At 39.4% G+C, this 15,254-nt stretch overlaps 1 protein-coding gene and 1 non-coding gene across 2 annotated transcripts in view; both read left to right on the top strand.

The window, feature by feature from the left end:
* The window catches only part of TSPAN7 (tetraspanin 7), a 118,228-nt gene that overhangs the window by 40,568 nt on the left and 62,406 nt on the right, over positions 1-15,254 (top strand). The gene's annotated exons all lie outside the window — the stretch shown is intronic.
* LOC119622050 (U7 small nuclear RNA) lies at positions 3,373-3,434 on the top strand. The gene has a single exon (XR_005238645.1). It is a non-coding gene; the product is annotated as a U7 small nuclear RNA (small nuclear RNA).

The raw sequence follows: 15,254 nt of genomic DNA, 5'->3' as shown, positions 1-15,254 counted from the left end.
AAACAGCATGAATAAACAAGGAAAACACAAGCTGGGAAAATTATTGATAATAGACAAAGGCATAGTATTCCTAACAATTAACAAGAAAGACAAATATGCCAATAGAAAAATCAACAAAGGTCATGAATGGTATATTTACAAAGAAGAAATATAAATATGCACATAGCTGCCAATAAACATCCAAGAAAACATTCAATTTAACCAGTAGTCAAAGAAAGGCAAACAAAAGTTTCTGACAAATCTCAATTCTTGATATATTTTCTTTGCACTTACATAATATAAAAGCACATAATATAAAAGGCAATGGAGAGGTGAGCGGGAGGAGTTGCAATTTTAGAGAAAATGGGCAGGGAAGGCCTCTAAAAGGTGGTAACATTGAAGCAAGGCATCAATGCAGTGAGAGCACAGGCCATGTGCTCCAGAAGTGTTCCAGGCTGAGGGAAGAGTAATGACAAGATCCTTAGGTGGGACCAAGCAGTGAGAAAGCCAGCTAGTATGTGACTGCAACCACTTGAGCTGAGTATTTGGGAATAAGTGGATATTCTGTACTACTGAACTATTCAGACAGACACGTTCCGTGTGATAAGCAAAAAAGTGGATGTTACAACCCACAGAATGGGAAAAACTTTTGCAAATCATATATCTGAAAAGGGGCTTGTATCAACAATATATGAAGAATTCTTACAAGTCAATATTAAAAAGGCAAATAATTAAAAAATGGGCAAAGAATCTAAATAGACATTTCTCTAAAGCAAGTATACAAAAGGTCAATAAACACATGAAAAATGCATAATATTAACCACTAGGAAAATGCAAATCAAAACTACAACGAAATACCACTTAATGTTCACTAGAATGTCTATAATAAAAAAGAAGTGTTGGCAAGGATGTGGAAAAGTTGGACCCCTAATACATTGCTGGTGGGAATGTAAAATGCTGCAGACACTCTGGGAAACTGTGACATTTCCTTAAGTGGTTAAACATAGAGTTACCATGTGATCCAGTAATTTCACTCCTAGGTATATACCCTATAGAGCCGAAAACATATTTCCTTACAAACACTTGTGTATAAGTGGGCATTTGGACACATTATTCGTAATAGCTTAAAAGTGGAAACAACCCAAATGTCTATCAACTGATAAATGGATAAATAAAATGTGATATATCCATAAAATGGAATATTATTTGGAAATTAAAAGGGATGAAGTACTGATTCATACTATATCATGAATGAGCCAGTCACAAAAGATCACATATTATATGATTCCATTTGTATAAAATGATCCAGAATAAGCAAATCTGTAGAGCCAGAAAGTAAATTAGTATTTGCCTAGGACTGGAGGATATGTGGCGACTTGGGAGCAACAGTTAAGGGATGTAGGGTTTCTTTAATGTTACATAAAAATATATCAATGTCTTATGAATTTAATATTTTAAAAGGGATTAGAAATTAGACTAATTCCCTTGAAAGATATTAAATTCTTAAGACATTGATATATTTTATGTAACATTAAGTAGAGACTAGAATTACAAAGAGGCAGGACCTAGCCCAACTTGGGGGGTGAAAGAGTTGGAAAATGTAAAAGATAAGAAAGGTAAGACATCAGTTGACTTTGGTCTTGGTACCCAGACGAGCCAGAGCTACAGCCTTCTTTAAGGTATTAGGTCAGAGTTTTCTAGGATAGTAGCTGATGTAGTAAATTGATCTTTCGTCTTGGGATCCTGAATCCTAAGTCCATAATATTGGTGATTTACAACCTGGAAGTGATGAATGCAACACCAGACATCCACCCCCAACATTTCTGCATCACCAGAAGCTACTGTTGTAACTCCCATAGCTAATGGGGCCCCCTTTGTGAAGTTGCACATAAATTGGAGCTTGAACTTTTTTTCCAGTGTAAGTATTTTTAAATGATTAGATTTTTTATAATGCCAATTTTATTATAAATCTATTTTGATTGGACATTTAAGACCACTTATAACATTGTTTAATGAGGAAATGTGTCCAGCTTTCAAACAAAGGATTTAGAAATGATCTTTTGGAAACGTAAATTTTTTTGTGAACTAGAACTCCCTACATTTCAGAGCTCCTCTCTGAGTCATGGTGTGGATGTGGAGAAGGACAGCCTGAGAAAATAAGATAAGGGACTCCAGTTCTTCTTTTACATTAATATATAGTCACTTTCCTATTCTAGCATTTGCTGCTCTGATTTTCTGGGAACTACTTTAGAAGTCTGTGCTTAGCTTGTTAGATATGATTTGCATGCAGTCGATACCCCAGAACTCGCATGTATGATGAATTTCATTAATCTAGTGATTTGTAAAAAGAGTTTGAATTAAACTCTCCTTCATGCTCCAGAGACTGCATTGGGCTGCTCTGTAATGGTTGCCACACTTTCTCCAAGGGTAGTGATGTAAAAACGAAAAGACAACTAGGACTGAAAGATAATCCAGAGACCTGCGGGTACAGCATTGCAGATTTTGAAACAGAAAAACAGTGTAGTTTTATTTAGATGTCTCACTGCTTTTTTTTTCCTCTCTCTCGTTTTGTGAAGACAAATGATACTCTCACCGTGCTTCAGCTTCTTACTCTATAATAGTAGTTTTCACTTAGGTGAGCCTCAAGCACCTGGAGAGCTAGTAAACATGGAGGTACCCAGACCCCACTCTCAGAGCTGCTAATTGAGTGAACCTGTGGTGGGACTGGAGCCTCTGCAATTCTAACAAGCACCCAAGCAGTACTGCTGCTGCTAGACCAGTGAGCACACTTTTCGTAGCATTCATCTATCATATTTAGAAAGCCACTTTCAACTCTAATTTTCTGTAAGTCTGTGATTTCATATTCTGACATCTGAGGCATCTGTGTGAGACCAGAGGTGAGCACTGACGATTGAACTTGCCCAACCCTTTTCAGGACTCACCTTCCTGATCCTGCAGAAACCAAAACATGGCTATGTTTAGTGTGTGCAAAAAGATTGCTCTCTGGTCTAGTTTTAGCCTTGAGGAAAAAAAAAAAAAAGGTGGGAAAGAGAAGAACCAATTCTGAGTTCGAATTAAGATTACCAAATGAGTATTGAATGGCTTCAAAGCTATCTTTCTGTTTCCCGGGCACCCCCAAAGCCTAGATTCCCTTGAATCTTTCCTGATTTAGCCTGGTCCCTGGTAGGGAAGGACCCCAGCCTTTAGGAAATATGGGGGAACTGGAGAAATAAAGCAGAGGGGAGGGAGGTGGGAGTGTTGTAAGAAATAAGTCGAAGTAAATTGGGGACACTTAAGCTTTCAGTTCCTTTAAACATCTGTTTCCTTTGGGCAATTCACACTTCCAGAAGAGTTCTTGAGATGCTGTTTAAAGATTAAAAAAAAAAAAAAAAGTAGTGTTACAGCTCTTTTAGAATTTGTCTAGCAGGCTTTCCGGTTTTTACCAGAAAGCACCCCCCGCCAAATATATATATATATATATATATATATATATATTTTTTTTTTTTTAAAGAAAAAAAGGTGAGGTAACTGAACTGTTAGCATATACCAAAGTTAGGGTCTTGAGAACGTAAGGTTTTAAAACACTTGACTGCTGACTCCAATCCAATATGGGTAGCCCTCACTTCAGAGGACAGTATTTGGTTTTAAAATGTTCAGTTCCGCTGCCTTTGTTTTCTGGCCATTTCTTAGTGGATAAGAACTATGTGTTAACTTTCCTTGGTGCCATTACTGAACTTATTTTAGACAACTCTTGAGAAATGTGGGAAAGTTGAAAAGTGGTCTGTTCCCCTTCCTCATTTTATATATATAGTATTATTTAATATATCTTTATTACATTTTATTTTGAAAATTTTAGCTATTTTATTGTGCCAGCCATACATAATTGAATAATTAAAAATTACTGCCTGAAAGAAAATTTCCCACAATTCCATTAATCAAAGGTAACTTCCTTTAACATTTTGCTGTGCATCATTCCATACATTTTTTCAGTGATTAATATCCTTATTTTCCACAAAAATGGAGTCCTGCTATCCAAATAACTTAACCACCTTTTCCTGATAACATTATCGCAGATATTTTCCCATTTCACTCAATATTTTGCTATGCCACAGGACCCCATTGTATGAATATACCACCCTCTAAGTAATCAGTGCTCTTTTTTGCTATTAAGCAGTGTTATGATGACCTTGCTTGCATGTACATTTTTCACATGAGTGTTTATTACTTCGTAAGGATAAATCCGTGTTAGAGGATAAACACTGTAAATGCTTTTAATACATAGTACCAAATTGCCCTGTAGAAATGAGCCTGTTTACACACTCTCTCAGCAGTGTCTGATGAGTAATCTGCATGTTTCAAAATGAGCTTTCATTATTTTTAAGAAGCGATTTCGTGACATTAGAGAATTTAAGTGTTGGTTTTTGAATGAAAGCATTAGCAAGCTGAATGTATTTGAAGTGGTGTTGCGGAATATTATTTGGAGCTGTCTCTCTTCACACAACCTTTCTGCAGCATTTTTGCACTGCCTTGATAAGAAATCGGTTCTATTATTAGTGGAAGATAGAGAGACTCTGAAATGTTCACCATCAGGCTTCCTCTGTGTTTAGGAGCTACATGTATGAAACTATTTTTCCTCAAATACTATTCATATTTATCTGTGTAGTTGAGAAGCTTGTGCAGCCAAGTGTCTGTTTTCACAGTTCAGGACTGCATTCAGTTTTGATCTCCTGTTTTAAATATTTTTTGAATCAATAAATTTCTGTGCATGGTGCTTGGCATACAGCATATATATATATATTTTTATATAATTATATATTTATATAATTTATATAATTTTATATAATTATATATATGTAATTAAAGTAAGAAAAATCCAAGGTCCTCTATCTCCTACAAGGCTACAGAGAACTCTTGGAAAAAAATATTCCTTTATCTTCTAGGTGAGACAGTTACATACTCATTTGAAAATAAAAAACTTGGAATTCTAAAGCCGTTCTTGCCAATTCCTGCAAATATAGTGCTCAGATTTCACACCAGATTATTAGCAATGACATGGATGTCTGAAATGATGGAAAAAGGATTGGACCCAGCAATAAAGAATGTCGCTAGGTTATGTTAAATTTCCCTCTTGGCCCTCAAGAATGCCCCTTTGGCCAGAGCTGGATAAAGTTCCATTATAAAAATAAGAGGTAGTACAAAAAATCTGAGAGATTTTTGTACTAAAAATGTGTGATTGGCATTCCAAAGAAAGTTGTACGTGATTCTATATTATTTGGGGTTCTTGACAGAAACTGGCTTGACAATTTATCCAACAAACATTACTGAGGCATGTTCTGTGTCATATCCATTGTTTTCAGCATTCTATAAATATCAACTAATTAATTACCCACCATTTTGTGAGCTATGGGTACTCATATTAGCCCATTTCACAGATAAGGAAACTGAGGCACAGAGCAGTTATATAAGTTGTTCAAGATCACTCAGCCAGTGAGTGGCAAAGCCAGCAGTCAAACCCAGGTAGCCTAACTCAAGATTCTGTGCTCTTAATTACTTAGCTATGCTGCATGGCATATATAAACATAAATACTGTTACAGCAGTGATGGTTTTTAGGAAATGTTAGCTTATATTTTTGACAGGAGGAAACTGGTCACTATTATTCTCTAATAGACCATAGTTCTTACCTTTGACTGTGCATTAAAATCACCTGGGGAGCTTTCCAAACTCAACCCAGACCACATCCCTGACCTAGTAAATCATTCTCGGAAGGTGGGACCCAAGCACCAGTAGTTTTTAAAGCTCCCCAGGTGATTCCAGTGTGCAGCCACGGTTGAGAAGCTCTAATCTGGGGAGAAGAGTCATTATCGATGGCCAATACTTTATCAGAAACATCTGAGGAAAAAGTACTGTGGCCATGTCTTGAGAACACGTCACTGAGTCTTCTAAGAGGTGAGCCTATTCACAATGGAGCAGTCTTCTTCAAGTGGAGGCAATTTAAGTCTGAGACAAATTGTTCTTTCTGAAGATGCCGTTTCCAGTGATATTTTAGAAAAGTCAAAGTATAAATCCATTGGTGTTAATGTAACATAGCCAGCTGTTTCAGTTTATTAGTCAGGTGAGTGGAATATAATGCTCTTACTCAAATCAGTGCCCAGTTGCTTTCAATTGTCTGCATCTGAATTTTGAGTTGAAGTCCAAAAGAGGTAAGAGAAAATCGGTGGATAGGGAAGACAGGCCGCGTGTCAGCCAGATGGCTAAACAGCATGAGACTTGGGCTGCAGCGTCTTCAGTCCTCTGTGAATGCTGTGGAATGACTTCTTTCTTTCTTTGACTAGACACGGAAGGAAAATATTCAGCACATGAGAATTTGGAAAGAGTTTTTCTGTTGGAGCAGCTTAGTGAAATCGAATAGCAAGATGCCTTTCAAGAAAAGTGACTTTTAGTCATGGTGGTATGCGCATACCATACATAGTGTTAAAGGAAATCGACCAAACATGGGTCAGTAGTTAACCATAAACATTTCTGCTGCTTCATCTGAATCATGGTGGGAAAGTGAACCTGTTGTCTGGGGTATTTATTTTGGAATTGCCAGTTTGTTCGAACAAGACTCAGTCACACTGGGGAAATGGTGAGAACAATCTCTTTCGGCTAGACCCTTCAGTTTCTCTCAGAAGCCTGTGAGCTTGCAGGAATCCCCACTAGTTGAGGAGCATTAGGGCATTTCTCAAGGCTGTATATGAACGGTAATTACAGAAGGTCTTGTTTCCGTTTGTTCCTGCCATGAAGTGTCTTCTAGAATTGCTTTTCTGTGACTGCTGTCTTGGGCCATATTAAAGGATCATGATGGTGGGAACAGACACTGTCCACTGCTGTTATGGGGAACAATAGAGACAAATGGTATAGATTCTTGTACTCTTTGTAACATAATCTGTGACCCAAATCATCTTGTAAATTGCAAAATGTATTGTAAATGCAAAAGAATGTTTAGTAGATATAGGTACAGTATAAAGAATGATTTTAAAATACTCATGGGCCCACACCCCCAGTTTAAGAAATGGGAAAATAGCTCCTTAAAGACCCTTCCCCTGTTCCCTTTCCCAGTAGCATAACCTCCGGAGATAACCACTCCCCTGACTTGTCACTCATTTTCTGCCTTACCTTTTTAGCAGCCAGAGTTATGTATGTATCCCTAAACAATATATTGTATGGTTTTGAAAACCAAGCAGCAAATACAAACCTAGCGGTGCAAGGAAAGAGAGACATTGGTTTTGTCTGATGAAAGTCCCAAGAGAAGGCAAGCCCACCAGGTCTCTGGGAGAAATCTGGCTTCTGCTTTCAGAGCTTATTGTGGGGAAGTTGATGGGCAAGGCCACGAGTGAATCTGAGGAAAAATGGGGCTCCTGATAGGCAGGACATTTGACAACACTGTAGTGTGGGACTGGTACTGAGCGCCTAGCAGGAGTGTGGTGAGGGCACAGGCTGCTCTGTGTTTCCTGCTCTCCAGCTCTTTGATGCCTGCCTCCAGTTCTCAGAAGGCTGCCTTAGAGTGAAATGAGTCCTTTGCTGGTTCAGGCAGTGGAGAAGAGCGGGAATCTCCTCAGCCCATGCCAGGAAGAGCAAAACAGAAGAAGCTGCATCCAGCTCACCCCATCATTGTTTTAACGGCAGGTTTAACGGCAGCAGGCGTCTTGCGATGAAAGTTATCAGTGTGCCCCTCTCTTGAGTCACATTGCACCAATCTGGACTGGTTGTCTTCTTTTAGTACACAGCTGTCATCCAGAGCTTCCCTTGGCCTCTCTCCTGAGTTAGAGCTTCTTTTCTTTTTATATCTTCTGTTTTGCTTGCTGGTTTTAGTGGAGCACTTCCAGTAACTTTGCGAGAAAGGGTACAAGGGAGGTAAATTTTTCAAGGCCTTGCATACCTGAAAATGTCTATTTTACTATCATACTTCATGGGAGTTTGGGAGTAGAATTCAAAGCTCTAAAGGAAAATTAATACATTGATCTGTTGTCTTCTATTTCTACTATGGCTGTAGAGAAGTATGAAGCCATTCTGATTCCTGATAGGATACTTAGGACCTGATTTCTTTTTCTCTCTACAAGTTTATAAAGTCTTTTTGTCCCCAGGTATCTGAAATGTCACACTAATGGGGCGTGACATGGGTTTGTTTTCATCCACTATGCTGGGCATTCTATGACATACTATGTGCCATTTCATTCTGACACCTCAATTCTTCAGTTTTGGGAAATTATTTTTGAAACATTTATTCTCCATTTTTCTTTTCATTCTGCAACTAACACTCAGGAGCTGGAATCTCCGTAACAGTTATCTGATTTTCTGTTTTCTCCTATTTTTCATCTCTTTGTATTTGCTCTAATTTGGGGGCAATATCTTCTTATTTTTGATTTCTCATAATAATTTTCAATTCCAAAAATGTTTGTTTCAGTTCTTTAATTTTCTGGGTTAAAAAATCATTTTTTAATTTTATGGACGTAGTATCTTAGGTCTCCAAGGATATCATTGATATATATTTCCTTAATTTTTCTCCTAGGTGTATAGTCTCTGTTCCCAGTGCTCTTTTGTTTGCTTATTTTGATCTGTCTTCCTTGGTAGAGGCTTTTCTCAGATGTCTGGTAATCCTTGGTTTCTTGGGAACTAGAAAGCTGCTGTGGAGCTAGGCAGGTTGGTGGAGCTTGTTGAATTTTTTTCACTATAGAGTGATCTGGGTTGGGCATTTGTTGGGAAATGCCTATGACAATATCTTTAGGTCTTTCACCTTGGGTCATTAGATGCCCTAGAGAAGCCTTCAAGTCTCCTGCAGGAAGGGTAGGTCTAGTGTTTAGTCTGAGAGCTTCTTGGGGAAAGAAGACTTGAGGGTAGTCTCTCTGCAGGGTTCAGCGTGTATCTGGTCACTTAATGACCCTATTTTCATTAGAATACTCATGACCTGACTATGCCTCCCAGGATAGGTACCCTATGTTTTACCCTTTTTAGGAAATAATCCTCTGGGTATTTTCCTGGCTGGGGAAAGTGCAGTCCCTCTGTGGAATGGAAAGGGGAGCTAGACGTAACAGTTTCTCAGGTGCCTTCCTTTCCAGCCTCTGCACGTTTGAGACCCCCTTGTCCCCCAGTTCCAGAGAAGCCTTGTGCCCATTTTCAGCTTTGCTCACTGCTAGTTTGAGGTTTTTTTGTTTTGTTTTTATTTTTTTCCCTTGCCTGCTGAGTTGGTTACCACTCATCTGTCTGCTTTGGAGCTTCCAAAATGTTGTTCCTATTGTCCCATCTCCTGTTTTTTTCCTGAGTTTGTCTTTTAAAAAACAATCCCTTTATGTGGTTTTTATGGTGTTTCAAGAGAGTGAAATTAGATGTATGTATTTCCACTGACTTAACCTGAAAGGTAGAGCTGTTGTTTCTTTTTTACATTATTGAATCCGGTACGTTTTTGACTATTCGAAGCCCAAGGCTTCTGACCATTTATGGAACACCTTTGTGCCAGGTACTGTTGTTGAGTTCTTTTCATGTGTAGAGATGCAAGTAGGAATGGATATTATCCTTAGTTTACAAAAGACAAGTTGAAACTCAGATTAAGCAGTGCATCCAAGGTCACTGCTAAACAGTGCTGGGATCTGAATACAGTCCAAGATTTGGGTTTTGAAACCCTGTGAAAGTTTTTACCCAGTCCAGTTCTTCCCGTACACCACGGGCTGAGTTGAAATAATGCCTGTGAATCCTATTAAGATCTCTATGAGTTAACTGGACTTTGAAGGAGAAAACTATTCTGACATGTTTTGAGTTGTGTAACCTTGATTGGGCTTTTACAAAGTGAATGGGGCACCCACAAAGCATGAGAAGCACCTGCTTTCCCCAGCTGCAGGGACTCTCGCCTCCCTGCTAGCTTGGTGTGTGGCTGAAGGTCATTCATGGGCACCGTTGTGCCGTCTATCTGGAGAACAAAGAATGCATGGTTTTCTGGCCCACCCAGTAGAATGTGTGTCTTATGGGTGATACTGTGCAGTAATGAAGGACTTATTTTCTATATGGCCACAAGGCTAGGTAACTCATTACCCATTCAGTGTCATGAGCACCAGCATCACATTTCCCTATTGAGAGTTTTGCTTTTTTTGCAACAGTATGAAGCCATTGATTTGCAAAATGGATACAGCCATCAATGGGAGCCGTAGAGTCTTTACAGATTTAATTATTCTTTTTTTTGTAAACCTTTGTCAAACCAAATTGTTCAGACCAAATTATGTATCAAAAACTTTGTTTTCAGCATTAAAGAACTGCCTATAGCCTTAAGTATGGGCTGGGTGGATTTGAATATTAGAGTATTAGAAATATTGCTAAACAATGAAATCTTTTTTCCTCTCGAGTGCCGAGGGATGTTATTTTTATAACATGTTTCAGCTTCAGTGAGCTTTCTAAGCATGGTTGCTTAGTTAAGTACAAGATTCTGTTTATATTCTTTTCTATAACTATAGCTTCTCCTACAAGAATGTAATATAAAATACTTACACATAGCTGAAAATAAGCTTTTTTTCCCCAATGCAAAGTATATCAACCTGCTTCTGCCTATGAAACCTTGAAATGAGCTGGGGTTCCATTTTCATACAGTGTCTCAAGTCAAATTATTTTTAATTTCTACAGAGAGAACCCTTTTCATTTAAAGGGATTGAAAGAGCACTGGACCACTTTCAGCTCCTTTAACATGCACATTCGGGGCCTTTTAATGTCCTCTCAAGATTTTTTTTTTTTAAAGAACATTATAAGGACACTCCATACACTGCATTACTATATTGGTTTTCAAATTTAACTAGACCTTTTGCCTAGAGAAGAAAATGATGAGTAACATATCCCATCAGTATTTTGAGAGAAATAAAATGCTTAAAGTGTTAAAATATTTTATTTTTAACACTTTTTCATCATAAGGATATCATTTCTTCCTTTCTTGCCTAAAGAGAAATATTTAGGTGTCTCACAGTAGAAAAATCTGCTATTCCAAAGCCAGATTTTGAATCCCATGAGAAATGTAGAAGACCTCGTGAAGGCAGACCTGTGATTTTGAGGTCACCATTACTCTAGACAACCTTGCACAAGGGAAAATGACTGGAAAGAAAACTGGACTTCAGAGTCAGATCTAGGTTTCAATCCTATCTCTACCTTGCATTCTTGGAAAAGTCATTGACCTCTCTGGGCCTGTTTCTGCATCATTAAATGGGGATAATTTGCAGCTTGCGTAGCTCTTATAAGGTTTAGAGGGAATGTACATTAGAGACCTACTGCAGCAAGTGGCGTGTAATTGCAGGTTCTGATCATAGTCATAGCCCTAATTGACAGCGTTTAGTACTTGTTAGCTTCTGTTCTAAGAGTTTTACGTGTATTAACTCACCAAAGCCTCACAACAACTCTCTAAGGGAGGTACTATATTAATATCTCCACTTTACAGATGAGAAAACTGAGGCACAGAGAGTGTGCCCAGGGTTATACAGCTAATAAGTGGTGGAGCTGGGCTTTAAACCCACAAAGACTGTCTCCAGAGCCTCTCTCTCAACGGCTATACCTTATCCACTACACAGGGGTGGCTGATAATGATGATCTGAATCGTGGTCATCTGCAGGGCAGAGTTCCTGCCTCATTCATCTACGGCGGGGGTGTCCAAGGGCAAGAATACAGTCATGGATTCTTAGTTTTTGTTTCTGGTTGGCCAGCAAAGCCCCTTCCTCATCCCTCTTTTCCACTCATCACTAAAGACAAAAACTTAAAAACCATGGCTTCAGGCTGCTAAAAGCCTAAAAACAAAACAGAACAACCACAAGATAAGGTGGGTTGGACAAGCTTGATCTATGGAGTACCTGTTGCCTGCTATAGGTGGCGGTAGATTCTCCATAAGTGCTTGCTGAATGAATGTATGAAGCACTTTCCATAGCTTACTGAGGTGGGCTACTCTTGCTACACAAAATGTATTTTTCCTCAGAGCCACTCTGCAATTTCCCTGAGCCCCTGTGAACCTCCTCTCACCTTTGAGTGCTGGTACCATACTCAGCGTCAGTATTTCCACTGAGCTTTCCGTGGCATGGCCAGCTTATCCACAATTGCCTTGCAGTGACTAAAAGATTTCCTTGATAAATATCAACTTTGAAAGCTATTCCAGTAAAGCAGGGGTTGGCAGAATTTGTCTTTAAAGGACAAGATAGTATTTTAGGTTTTGCAGGGCACAGGGTCTCTGTCACAACCACTCCACTGCGGCTCGAAAGCAGCCACAGTGTCCGTGGCTGTATTCCAAGAAAACTTTATCTACAAAGAGCCTGGCTGCTTGCATTCGGCCAGAGAGTGCTGATTTTCCCACTCTCCTGTGCTGAAGAATCATCTTTTGCAAATAGAGATTCCTGGGCCCTACCTCTGTTAAAAGATAATATTCAGAAAAGGCAAAATCATTACTTTCATACACATAAGGATGAACATGTTTTAAAGATTTCATTTGACTCACATGAGGGAACCTGGCAGAAGTTATCAGCAGTTCAAAGGGAAAAAGTCAAAAAGCACACATTTATGTTGAGTAAAGGAATAGAATTGCAAATGGAAGCAAAACTAGTTTTTTCCCCTAAATGGGAAGGGAAGTCAGGCAAAACCAGACAATGACAGAGTTTTTAATATCTTCCAGTTGCCTACAACTCACGAAGTTGCAAAATACCTCAAAAGCAGTGAGAGCTTAGAACCTGATAACCTAGAGGGATGTGCTCTACAGGCAACACGGAGTTTTGCATTTTATGCACCCTGGAAAGACTGGTTCGGTGGGTCTCATGTTGTACTCAGAAATCTGCATTTTGAACAGACTCCCAAAGCTTTGGTCAAGCAGGAAGACTTCATGCCACACTTTGAGCAACACTGGTTCATTATTTGTATGCTGCTCTCTTTCTTTAGAATACTCCTTCTGCTCTGAGCCTCTCTTCTGATTTAGGGAAATCAGCCCTCATCTTGTGAGGCTTACCCATCCATTTGATCAGATGGGTGATAGTTTTCTTTGTTGTGGGGATTGGAAGGGACAGGGAAAGATTGACTAATGGGAAAAACAGCCTCATTTTACATTTTTACTATTTGTCTGTTCATGTCAGAAGGACAAAATGATGGAGACTTAAGCCATACAATGATTTAAACATATTTTGGGCAGATTAAGGAAGGTGTTTGTACTGGAGGAAGAATGAACCTTGGAAGCTGTTGGTGCAGTGAACCTCAGGAAGGTGGAGGAAGGAAGATGGAGGGAATCAGGCCATCACTGGGAAGGACCATAGGGTGGTACAGACTAGAACAGGAAGCATGCATTCTAAATCATCAGGAGTACAGAGACTTCAGTGAGCATGTTAGGGAAGTCAGAACTCGTTAAGTTCACAATCCATTATACATTTACTTTCTTACTGATCTTTAACTGTCAGCCACTGTTCATCTCCATCAAATGCTGTTCCTCTCTGGATAGAACAGCAGACCTGGCTTGTGCATTTCCGGAGGATGGGGAAGTTCAGAAAGCCCCCAGACTGTCAGCCAGATGACTTCCTTTTTATTGGGCTTTTTCTCTGTGTGAATAAGCAAAGGGATCACAGACAGACAGATGGTTGGGTGGGTGTTCTTGATAGCGTGTATTTGGAAGTTACTGTCAAGTCAGGGTGCATGCGGCATAATTTCCCCTCTGATTTGCTTTCCAGCGGGAACTTTTGTGTCTGAGAGAGAGTGGGAGAGTAAGGAGGGTTCATTCCCCCACAAATCTTTTACTCAAACCATCTGGCTTCTCAGCTAGTCGCTGAGCTACCTTGAGAGTGGTACCGTTTCATACTAGCTAGGAGAGTCTTCATATTAATTCCTTTGCTCAGTGAGTTCAGCAGTTTACAGGGCAGACATTTTCCTTCATCTGATTCTCTGTGAGATGCTGTGTTAGGTTTAGGGGCTTCATTGGACGATGGGCACAGATCCTGGCTGTATGGGATTGGGAGTTGGTGGTCTCTCTGTGGGTGGTGGGGAGGCATCTGGTTGGCACAGACTGTGGAACAAAGTAGTTGTGTTATAGTGGAAGCTGGATGGCTTTTCTTCTTAGTGGTGAAGCTGTGTCTTTGAAGACATTGCACTTTGGCACCTGTGTCTTGCTAAGGATTTCATCCCTATCTTGTCTTTGTCCTGAGCTCATATCTTAGGACCTTCCAATTTTGCTGGAAATGGCAAGTTACCACACACTGAAAAATCTCAGACAGTAAAGAAATGTACTATTTTTGCTAGCCTCAAGAGCCTAAGTGATAAGAGTGTCCAGGTGGTGGCCACTGCTGCCCCTGGGATATCTCAGGCCTCCTGCTTGACTGGGAGGCAGCAGCCACGCCAGCTGTTTGGGCCCCACTCACACCGGGGCCCCCATAGCATCGGAGTCTGCCCTGCTATGGAATTTGGGATGCTGCCCTTGTTGCATTCACTCTTCTTTGAGTACTTGGTTCTGCTTAAAAGAGCACAGCAAGTGTTCTTTGCAGGTGATATTGTTCGTGCTCTCACCTTGTTTAGACTCCAAATGGCACCTGAAATGGCATAGGTTATCAGTGTTTATTAGCTAAGGCATGGCTCCGCCTTGAGTGTCTCTCAAGAGCTACAGGAAAGGCCTTTGCATTGTCTCTAAATGATGCTTTGCTGCTTATTTTAATCACAGAAGCCTTAAGGGGGCTGATAGTTGTATGGAGGATAGGAGCTTGTTTAGCAGGCAGGACATATTGTCATTTTAGATTCATAACCCCTCATTCCTAAATTAGATTGAAAATCTGAGCAGCTCTGTGACATCCACAGTATTGACATTCTCGGTTTTGTATTCATGGGTTGCCAACACAGAGCATACTCTGACAAAACTGTAAAATTGTATATAACTTAAGAATGAATCTTTATGATCGGGGCTCTCCTGTATTGTACAAATCATCTTATTTTGGGGTTGCAGATAGTAATAAATACAAAAGTTTTATAAACTTACATTTGGAAGTGAAATAAAGAAAAATAAGGAAGTATATGCTCCAAACCAAAAATGAAGCTATTCAGATTTTCCTAATTTAAGCATATTTTCCCATTCTTTTCATTAAGAAGTTTTTTTTTTTTGTTTTTGTTTTTACCATATATCCCTTTATATCTTTAAATTTTGTATTAGATTCATTTGTGATCTTTCAGAAATACATAAATAAAAATGCACTGGCTTCCTGATCAGAAAGAGGGAATAATTGCTGTCACTTGCATTTCAGAAATATAGCATCCAAACTGATGTGAT

The sequence above is a fragment of the Chlorocebus sabaeus genome, chromosome X (genome assembly GCF_047675955.1).
Source record: "Chlorocebus sabaeus isolate Y175 chromosome X, mChlSab1.0.hap1, whole genome shotgun sequence".
NCBI classification, from domain to species: Eukaryota; Metazoa; Chordata; class Mammalia; order Primates; family Cercopithecidae; genus Chlorocebus; species Chlorocebus sabaeus.
This window is presented reverse-complemented; position numbering and strand designations above follow the sequence as displayed.